Source organism: Mus pahari, chromosome 17 (genome assembly GCF_900095145.1).
Source record: "Mus pahari chromosome 17, PAHARI_EIJ_v1.1, whole genome shotgun sequence".
Classification (NCBI taxonomy): Eukaryota; Metazoa; Chordata; class Mammalia; order Rodentia; family Muridae; genus Mus; species Mus pahari.
In genome coordinates this window covers 56,807,002-56,816,436 of record NC_034606.1, presented here as the reverse complement: position 1 = coordinate 56,816,436, position 9,435 = coordinate 56,807,002, and the positions used below count along the sequence as shown (strand labels likewise).

The 9,435-nt window shown below is 45.8% G+C and overlaps 1 protein-coding gene across 2 annotated transcripts in view; it reads right to left on the bottom strand.

Moving 5' to 3' along the window:
• Positions 1–4,018, bottom strand: part of Cntn1 (contactin 1) — a 288,900-nt gene extending 284,882 nt beyond the window's left edge. The window contains exon 1 of one of the 2 annotated variants that reach the window (XM_021216386.1): positions 3,865–4,018. The gene's annotated coding sequence lies outside the window, so the exon portion shown is untranslated. The remainder of the gene's footprint in view (positions 1–3,864) is intronic. The other variant, XM_029548012.1, reaches the window with a different exon arrangement.
• Positions 4,019–9,435: the final 5,417 nt, after the last annotated feature.

Sequence of the window (9,435 nt, the reverse complement as noted above, 5' to 3'; positions counted from 1 at the left end):
AAAACTTGACAACAGATGATTGTGGTGTCTATAAATGAAATTTGGGGGAAGAGGAGAAAAACCATGGACAATAGTTGTCAGAGGGGAAGAACAGACTGGTAATAAGCAGAAAACAGACACCACACTGGTCAAGCAGGGAGCTTCCCATTGACTTTGAGAACATAGTTTCTAGGATATGATGATGCTGAGGGTAGACAGTTTGTGTGTAGAGATGGTAGCACTTGACTAAAGGCATCAAGAGATTAGATAAGTACATACACAGTAGATGGATTGTTTATAGCGGAGAATAGAGCATGTTGATGGGCGTGGAGGCAGCGTAATGCATGTATCATGGAAAATGCAGCCAATTCACTTTGACTATTATGGTGAGGACCAGAGATGAGAGAGAGCTGGGGAAGGAGGAGACAGTGAACTTGGGGATTGTCCCAAGGACCAGTGATGACTTCATATTTGTTGATTTGGGTTTGGGGTGGGGTAAGGTAGAATGCTCTTACTTGTAGAAATCTAATCTATCTTCTACCAAACTCTCTGGTTGGGTGTGTGGTGCACAAGGAAGACTATATGGTAAAAACAGAACCTAGTCATCACCTGTGTTAGACAACTGAGTCATTCTGGGGTAAGAATACAGAAACACCCCACACATTAGCCATGAGTCATCAAGGGCAGGATAATGGAGACAGAGTTTCCAAAAGCAGCCCTCAATTCTGCTCTCTATTGACAAATAGATAAGCCTCAAATCCTTTGCAACACTGATGTGAATAATTTGCTATGATGATGGGTTTTCAGCATTTGTCTTTGAGCCTGCCTAAAACGTTCAGTGTGGTAATTGTAAAACAATATGGGTCATGATGTCCTGGTTTGTTTGGCTAGTTGGTTGGTTGTTTTTGTTTTTGTTGTTTATTGTTTGTTTGTTTGTTTGGTGGCGGGGTTTGCTGTGATAATACACTGAACAAAGCAAAGAAGGCTAACTAACTTCCTTTCTCTGGCTAGCTCAGCTACTTTCCTTTTATAGCCTAAGCCCCACTGAGTGGGGATGGTGCTGCCCACAGTGGGCTGAGCACTCCTGCATCAATTAGAAAGTAAGAAAATACCGAGTGAACAAGACAGGGTGAGTGTACTGGCTGGTTTTGTGTGTCAACTTGACACAAGCTGGAGTTATCACAGAGAAAGGAGCCTCCCTTGAGGAAATGCCTCCATGAGATCCAGCTGTAAGGCATTTTCTCAATTCGTGATCAAGGGTGGGAGGCCCCATCATGGGTGGTGCTATACCTGGATTCTATAAGAAAGCAAGCTGAGCAAGCCAGGGGAAGCAAGCCAGTAAGTAACATCCCTCCATGGCCTCTGCATCAGCTCCTACTTCCTGACCTGCTTGAGTTCGAGTGCTGACCTCCTTTGGTGATGAACAGCAATGTAGAAGTGTAAACTCAATAAACCCTTTCCTCCCCAACTTGCTTCCTGATCATGATGTTTTCTGCAGGAATAGAAACTCTGACTAAGACAGTGAGAGTGATTTCAACAGGGGTTCCCTCTTTCTAGGTGATTCTAGTTTTCTCAAAAAAAAAATGTTAATTAGTAAAACTGTTTTTTTTTTTTTCCAGAAAGGCATTTCTTTGTCTATCTAGATAATAAAACAGGTACTACATAAGGTTAAGCAGCATAAGACTACGTGTGATGGATAAGGTTTCCACATGTATCATCTTCCAGGGAGATCCAAGCTGTGGCTTTAAAAATGGCATGTAATTGATAAATGTGGATCCTGTATAATAATCAGTAATAGCTCTGCTTATTCACAGTCTACTGTGTTCCCACTCCCACAGTGCAAACATGCTCACATATTTAAGAAAAGCTTCCTGAAAAGCCCAGGTGTCAACCCTGCTATTCTTTCCTGGAATACCATAAGAGTGAATCTAAGAATGAAACACTCCTCGAATCAGAGATAATCAGGCAGTCAGGGTGACAAATTCAACACCAGCCCCCTATGATACATTAGAATATCTAGGAGTTCAGAAATTAATTCTGAAACATATAAAGAAAGAAAAAGTTACCCCAGAACATGTTATTGCCGATATCAACACTATTTAAATTTATTACAGGAACTAATGATTATGGAAAACTGCAGACTCTCTGATATTTGAAGAGGAATGCACAGTAGGCTTTAGTAATAGTAGAGTTGAGATTTGTGACAGATTTTAAGCCCACCATTTGTTCCTCCTGAATCTCAATTTTTCGAATTTACGGAAAAAAAATGTACAAACATGTATAAAAGAAAGTCCATGCAATACAAATACATTTGAAATATCACGTCAGCACAAATAAATATGTCACAAGAAAGATATGTCCAAGGAACTATATTAAAACTGTCTCAGATGGTCATACTAGTTCCACAATCCTGCATCCTGAAAAGTGGGTGGGTCCTTTCCAGACCCCAGAGAGTAGCTAGCCACAAGTTACCACACAAATGCATTTATTTCCAATTAGCCAAGATATACAAGCATGTGCACAATATTATGCACCAACGAGTTAATAAAATATTGTAGATAAGATATATACTAACGTGATGCCTGTTATGCTTCAAGCTGCAATGGTCGATATGCACCATGAATCCAAAAAACGCGGGATAAAACCCAGAAATTCATTCAAAATAATTTTGGAATGCATCCCTTTCTGTATGTTACAGAAACGTTATTCCGAGTGTGAAGGTAGCGGCGCGGGGGGCGGGGGGAGGTTGTTACTCTGAGTTTCTCTCTTCCCCGGCTTTTCCCCTAATGAAGAATTTGATTCTATTTTACCCCTCCCACCCTGTGCTTGCAGATTGCTTGAGGAGACCAAGGCAGCCTGCTCAGCAGCAAAGAAACCGGCTGGCTGCGCAGGAGCTATATATAGCTCCTCCACCTTGGAGATGTGCACACACAGGCACACATACTGATGCCCATGCTGGATTTGGCGTGGGGGAAAAAAAGGACAGCCAGAAATGGCTACACCTCTCACTTCTTGCTTCTTTCCCACCATTCCTTCCCCCACCCCCACCCCTAACCAGGATTTTTTTCCCAGCAGGGTGTCTGATTTCCCTGCAATTCTTCTCCCTACTGCTACCAGCAATCTGATTCCAGCCGGAATTGGCCCTGGGCCAACACCCAGTGCCCAAATGCGGTCACCCAGGGAGGATGCTTTGGAGCCCATCCTGACACAGTCACTTGACTAGATGAAGTGGTAGTTCCCAATAGGAAACAGTGAGGCCAGTGGGAAACTGCCTTTCTGCCCTGCCCAATCCGCAGAACCTTGTGGAGGAGGTACCTTGGCTTTTCTTCAGATTGGATTCATTAGAAAATGCGGAGATTCTCCCCAGTCACCAAGCCCTAAGGGAGCTGGTTTTTTAGTCAGGGGAAGTACAAGCCCCTGCCTTCCTCACGGCCAGCACCAGCAGCCAGCGCTGCGCTGGAGGGTACCCCGCAGATGCGGGGGAGGGGAGCAGGCAGCGCCCGGCATGCAGAGCAGTTGAAGAGCTCACAGGACCTGAGGCTCCTTCAGCTGGCACGTCTGCGACCCCAGCCCCCAACCTCATCCACAGGGCAAACCCCAGGCCCGACCCCACAGACAAGCTGCCGCGTCTACGAGGAAAGTTGCCCAGACGCAGTGCCCCTTGGGGCCCCTTTCAGCAACCCTTCCCGGTGCATCACCCCGGCTCCGGCGGCATCCAGACCATCACTACCCGCTCCATCCCATCTTCTGATTTGTGTCATAGGTGTCGCGGTGGCAGCTACAGCGACCCCGGGAGCCGGGGTAACCAGGGCGGGGCAGGGGCTGGGTGGCCTCTGGGAAGCACGCCTTCCCTGCGCTCTGCGGAAGGGCGAGCCTGCCTCCTACCTGTTCCCCACTCCTGTCGCCTCCTCGCTGCCTGGCCCTACAGCTTTCCCGCTCCCGCCGCAAACAGCTGGGAGCGCATCTCCCACCAGCGCCACTCCTCGCCTAGGCGGAGCCCACCCTAGCTACTTGACAGCAGTAGCCCGGGCCTCAGAGTGCACTTATTGGGGCCGCGGGGAGAGGGAGGCGGGGACCGGAGGGAAACTCGCACCGTTGATTGGACAGAGGAGATGTCATTCTCAACTCTGGGGTTTCGGTGCGGTGGACTGACTCTTCGCTTCTGAGCCCACCAGCGAAGAGTCCTTGTAGTCCGCGGTTTGAAACCCTTCTGCTTCTGGGTCAGAGGGCCTCTGAGGAGGGAAACGACCCTGAGAACCTGCCGTTAAAGGTTCCAAGAGGGAGGGAGGATCTGACAAAGCCAGATCTCTGGAACTTTCCAAAAGAGATTCTCTGCTCCTGGAGATTTAACCAGGGGCACCAGCAGAAGCAAACAAATCCTTGGTATGAACATGGACTTCAGTGGAGAAACGGAAAATGGGATGCACAATTAAGTGGAGAGAAATCACAGTAAAATCGGAAATGGAGATTTTGTTCCTTTGCAGTTGCCTACCATTGACCACATAGGTCATGAAAGATTTCCTTACAGCAAAAATTGCAGAAACTCTATATTCCATTTAGCCAAGATTTGCCTATATAGGGTCCTGTATTAAAATGGGGGAAAATGCTATAAAATAAACGTTCAGAGTAAAGCAAACGGAGACATTTTGCCATGGGCAATTCCGTGGGTGACAAGTGTTTAAAGGCATGGCAAAATACTGACTGATAACCAGTCTCTCACGTACTCAAGTTCCGGGGGAATATATGAAATCAGACAGCTGGGGGGTCCCAAGCCTGTTTTTAAGAGGGCAAAAAGCCTTTGTGCTCAAGTGTCACCTGTGCTATCTATCCAGGTCGAACCAGAAAGCTATACCCGAGGGACTCCTTAGTGAAAGACCAAGGAGAACTGTAAATAAAATTGGAGTAGAGTGTGTATTCTCTCAGGACCTAATGAGGAAAGAAGATACCCACTTCTTCCAAATAGCCCAATTTGTCTTCTACCTAGCCACCTTAACGCATGCTGAACATAAGAAAGAATGGATGTACGTGGATGGGTTGGTAAAAGACCAGCCCCCTGGACCAAAGAGAAAGCTGATGCTACCCAAAGCTAAGTGCAGATGGTCAGTGCTCAGATTTTTAATACCATCGGGTTCATCTTGCCATATTCTCTTCACATCACTGTAAGACTCAGTCTTTACTGAAGAGGAAGGGGGGGTGTAATTTACAAGGAACAATTGATTCCATCTGTTTGCCAGAGATCTTCTTGCTAATGCTACAAAGTGTCAACAGCTCCTGAGTTGTTCCTCCGCCCTCCGTAAGATGCCTGCTAGCTTCATATCCCCGTCCTTAATACACACTCCAGTTTTCCTACTGAACTGCACCAAATTCCTGGATTACGGTGCGCTTGTCCCGTGCCATCCATATTTTCTGCCCTGTAACAGAGCTCAGCAACAATGAGATGCAGAACTTGGAACGGGAGCTTGGCAGGACAAAATTAGCAAACAGCCTGGTAGGGAATGTGTTTTCAATGTTAGTATCTCTTGATTGTTTAATAAATCTAAACTACCTGGGTTTTGTGCTGTCTTCCAATACACTCTCCTCTGGGAGGAGAAAGCATAAAATGAAAGGGAAAAAAAATACTGAATATTCACAGTTTCCTGAGCATGGAAACAGTCAATGAGAAGACTACTAAAAACTCCACCATTTATCCCTTTTTATCCTATTTATCCCTCCACCTCTTTTTATCCCTTCATTCTTCACTGGACAAGTATTAGTATTATAGATATGTTATGGGTGAGCTAAGATAAACTGGCTTTTATGGAGGTTACTTCTTTCTAAGCACACAGTGCTGCTTATGTATTTCCTGACTTCCTAAACATGTGTGTGCATGCACACAAAGAGTTATTAAGATTATTTCTATCCCATCAGGCTTATATATTTTTCAAATAAGGTACTTTCCCTGGGTTTTGTGACGGCTCTCCTCGGAGAACAAAATCTGTGCATCTGTTTCTATTTACATAGAAATGCTAGCAATGCCTGCCGCACAAGAGTTTGCTTTTTGCTAAACCAATTTCACATACTCTGGGCTCTGTGCTGTTACAATTCGGAGCTTGAGCGTAATCCTAATAGATGTGCGACAGGACTAGATACTTGCACCCGTGAACATCTAGACCCAAACAGAACCCAGCTTGTAAGACCAAACAATCATTATTTTTTCCACTCCATAAATTTATCTGGTATGGGTCCTGTCCAGCTCCCTCCCTTTATTCTCCCCAAATCATCTTCTTAATGATGGTAAAATTGTTTTTTCAAAGCAATTACATTGGTATATTCATTTTCCCATATTTACAAAACGCGTGAAAGCACCCCTCTTACATTAGAGATCACGCAGGGCACAATCAGTATCTAAGCCTGGGATCTGCTCCATGAGGCTGTGATCACAGCTAATGAGTCTGGTACTTGAGGCATGAAGGAAGCTGATGGGAAGCCACATGAGCACGTTCACTTTCCAGGCTAGTTCCCTCACTAGAGCAAGGGGGGGGGGGGTATCCTTGGAAACACAGTCTGGATTGCCTCACCCTGGTCTCAAGGTGGATAACCTATCCGGACATCTTGCAAAGTCGCACGGCGCAATTCTGCTCTCTCCATGGACAGATCCAAGTTCCTAAGCAGTCACAGAGTTCTGCCTTCTTCTCCCTGGATATTTCATTGCGCCACTGCTCTCTGCTCTGCTGAACCCCACTCCCAGCCCCCCTTTTTTTTCCACGATGCATTGGCCCTCATTCCTCAAACATTCCAATTTCCTCCCAACCACTTATTGAACCTCAGTAAGTGTTAAGGAAACCACAACAGCATCTAGTTTTCCCCAGAGTTCTCCGTTCCTCTCTCCTCCGCCCCACCCACCATTTCCTCACTCTGAAGCTTCCCAAGAGAGTAATTCCCAAGGTAGCCTGGTGTGAAAAAGAAGAGGGGAGTAGAGAAAGGTGTGCTTCCTCCTCCAACCTCCCCCCCTCCCGCCACCAATCAAAATTCAAGGCTACACTGGACACATCAGGATGGCAATCGACGTTCTGCCCACTGCTTTGAAGAATCCTGCTAAACACAGCCTGCAGCATCTCCCAGTCGTCAGCATCTCAGATCTCATCAGCCCACTGACCTAGCTTTTCAGAGGCAATTGGGAAACTCAGACAAGGAGATGCACACAGCAGGAAGCATGCAACCCACACCCAGGAACAAACACATCCACGCGCGCGCACGCGCGCACACACACACACACACACACACACACACGCACATGCACACTCTCTGTGAGTGTGTTATGCTAGGAGACAATACCATCAAGTGGTTTTCAAATACCAAATATTGGAATTTCGATCAACATGCGTCTTACCCAGAACCACTGCAATTTTTTCTGGAGATTAAGTATGAGGTCAGAATTCCTGATGTTTCAGCAGTAATCCCCTGTGTCCCCGAAAGGGGAACTTGCAGAAAATCCACCTGCTTTTATTACTAGAGTATTTTCACACGGCTGCCACTGTCTGACACCAATCTATTACTATTATCTCATGTTTATAATAGAAATCAATGTATAATGCAACAAAAGACCTGTTACTTTTTTAGTCAAAGCTGATATATCGGGGCTGGTGAGATGGCTCAACAGGTGAGAGCACTGACTGCTCTTCCAAAGGTCCTGAGTTCAAATCCCAGCAACCACATGGTAGCTCACAACCATCCATANTNAGATCTGACACCCTCTTCTGGTATGTCTAAAGACAGCTACAGTGTACTTACATAAAATAATAAGTAAAAAATAAAAAACAAAACAAAACAACAAAAAACAGCAACAACAAAGCTGATATGTCCTCAATGTCTTTTAATTCGTAGATCTCATGTGGAAGGCCGTATGGGTAATTAGGTGTCAAGTTATGGCTTTATTCTTTTGTTCCCCAAGAGTTGGGGGTGAGAGGCTATTAACCAACCCCTACACTCAACCAAGATAAACACACTCTTTCTCTCGATTTAACTGCCACTTTAGACACTGCACATCCTATTTTCAGAATGACTCTTCAACATAATGGGTACTTCTGCCGCCTGTGGTAGATGGAGAACTGAACATTAGGCCCCTTGTCCCTGTTCCTTGTGCTGGCGGCAGAGTACCTGCAAGTGAGTGATTTATAAATAGCAGTTATGGATATCGTAAAGGCCAGACCTTGTATCTGGGGAAAGCTTTGTTCAACATCATGCCAAGATGGAAGGCGCAAAACCAACAGGAAGGAGGAGACAGTTGGAAAGACTGACCTTCAACTGAGTCCACTGGCATCGTCACTCATCATGTAGTGATAATAAAATACCTGGCAAGAGAAACTTAAGGACCAAAGCTTATTTGTGCAATTCACAGGGCAGGATCTTAGGGTCCCTGGTCACATCACACCATAGTGCAGAGGCAGAGAACTTCACTTATCTTCTACTTATTCTGTCCAGGCACAGCCCTAGGAATGCTACCACCTATATTTAGGATGGTCTTCCTATCACAATTAACCAATTCTAGATAGGCTCCCAGACAGGCCTTGAGATTTGTTTCCATAGCAACTCTAAACCATATTGTGTTGATAATCAAAATTAAGCACCACATCACTCCAGCAATGACTAACCTGGTCCTGGGGACAGTGTCAATCAGCTCCTGGGGCTGCCCTTGCACACTATTGCCTTTAATGGTCCTTAATGACTGTGTGCGCGCTAGGGACTGGATTTCTAATGCTGTGAACTTGGGGAGCCCATTCAAGTTGCAGTTCTTTTGTTCCCTCTAGAGCAGTGGTTCTCAGACTTCCTGATGCTGCAGCAATAGTTTCTCGTGTTGTGGCGATCCCCCTACGATAACACAAAAGGCCAGAATGGACATCCAGAGAGAGTCCTTGAGTTCAGAATACAAATTCTATCTACACCTTAAACTGATAAACTATAACAAAGCCTGGCTTGCTCCAGGCAGCTCAAATGTAGCCAAGAGATTACAGCAGTCTGAAAAAAATGGTTCTTCTGCATCCCCCGAACCTGAACCTGTGGCGGCTGCCCTCGGATACACAGTCTACACAGGTGTGATTAATTCAAGGCTCCTGAGAGGGAAGATTATCATGGATTATCCAGCTGGAGTGTCCCAAATGCAATCACACGGATTCCTGTAAGAAGGAGGCAGAGAGGATTGTGTTGCGTAGAGCAGATGGCGATGTGAAGACGCAGCAGGAGACGTTTGAGGCACTGGCCATGAAGATTGCAGCGTCCAGCCATCTGCCGGGGGCGCCCAGCCACTGCTGGAGGAGGAAACAAGGAAGGGCAGCGTCTGAGGTTGCTAGAGCAGACAGCTCTGCTCCCTCCTCAACCATCACCCAGCATTACCATTTAAACTGTCGATGTTCCAGAACCTTGTGAGAATAAATGGTAACTGTTCTAAAACATTTTGTTGTTTCAAATGAGGAAATTATT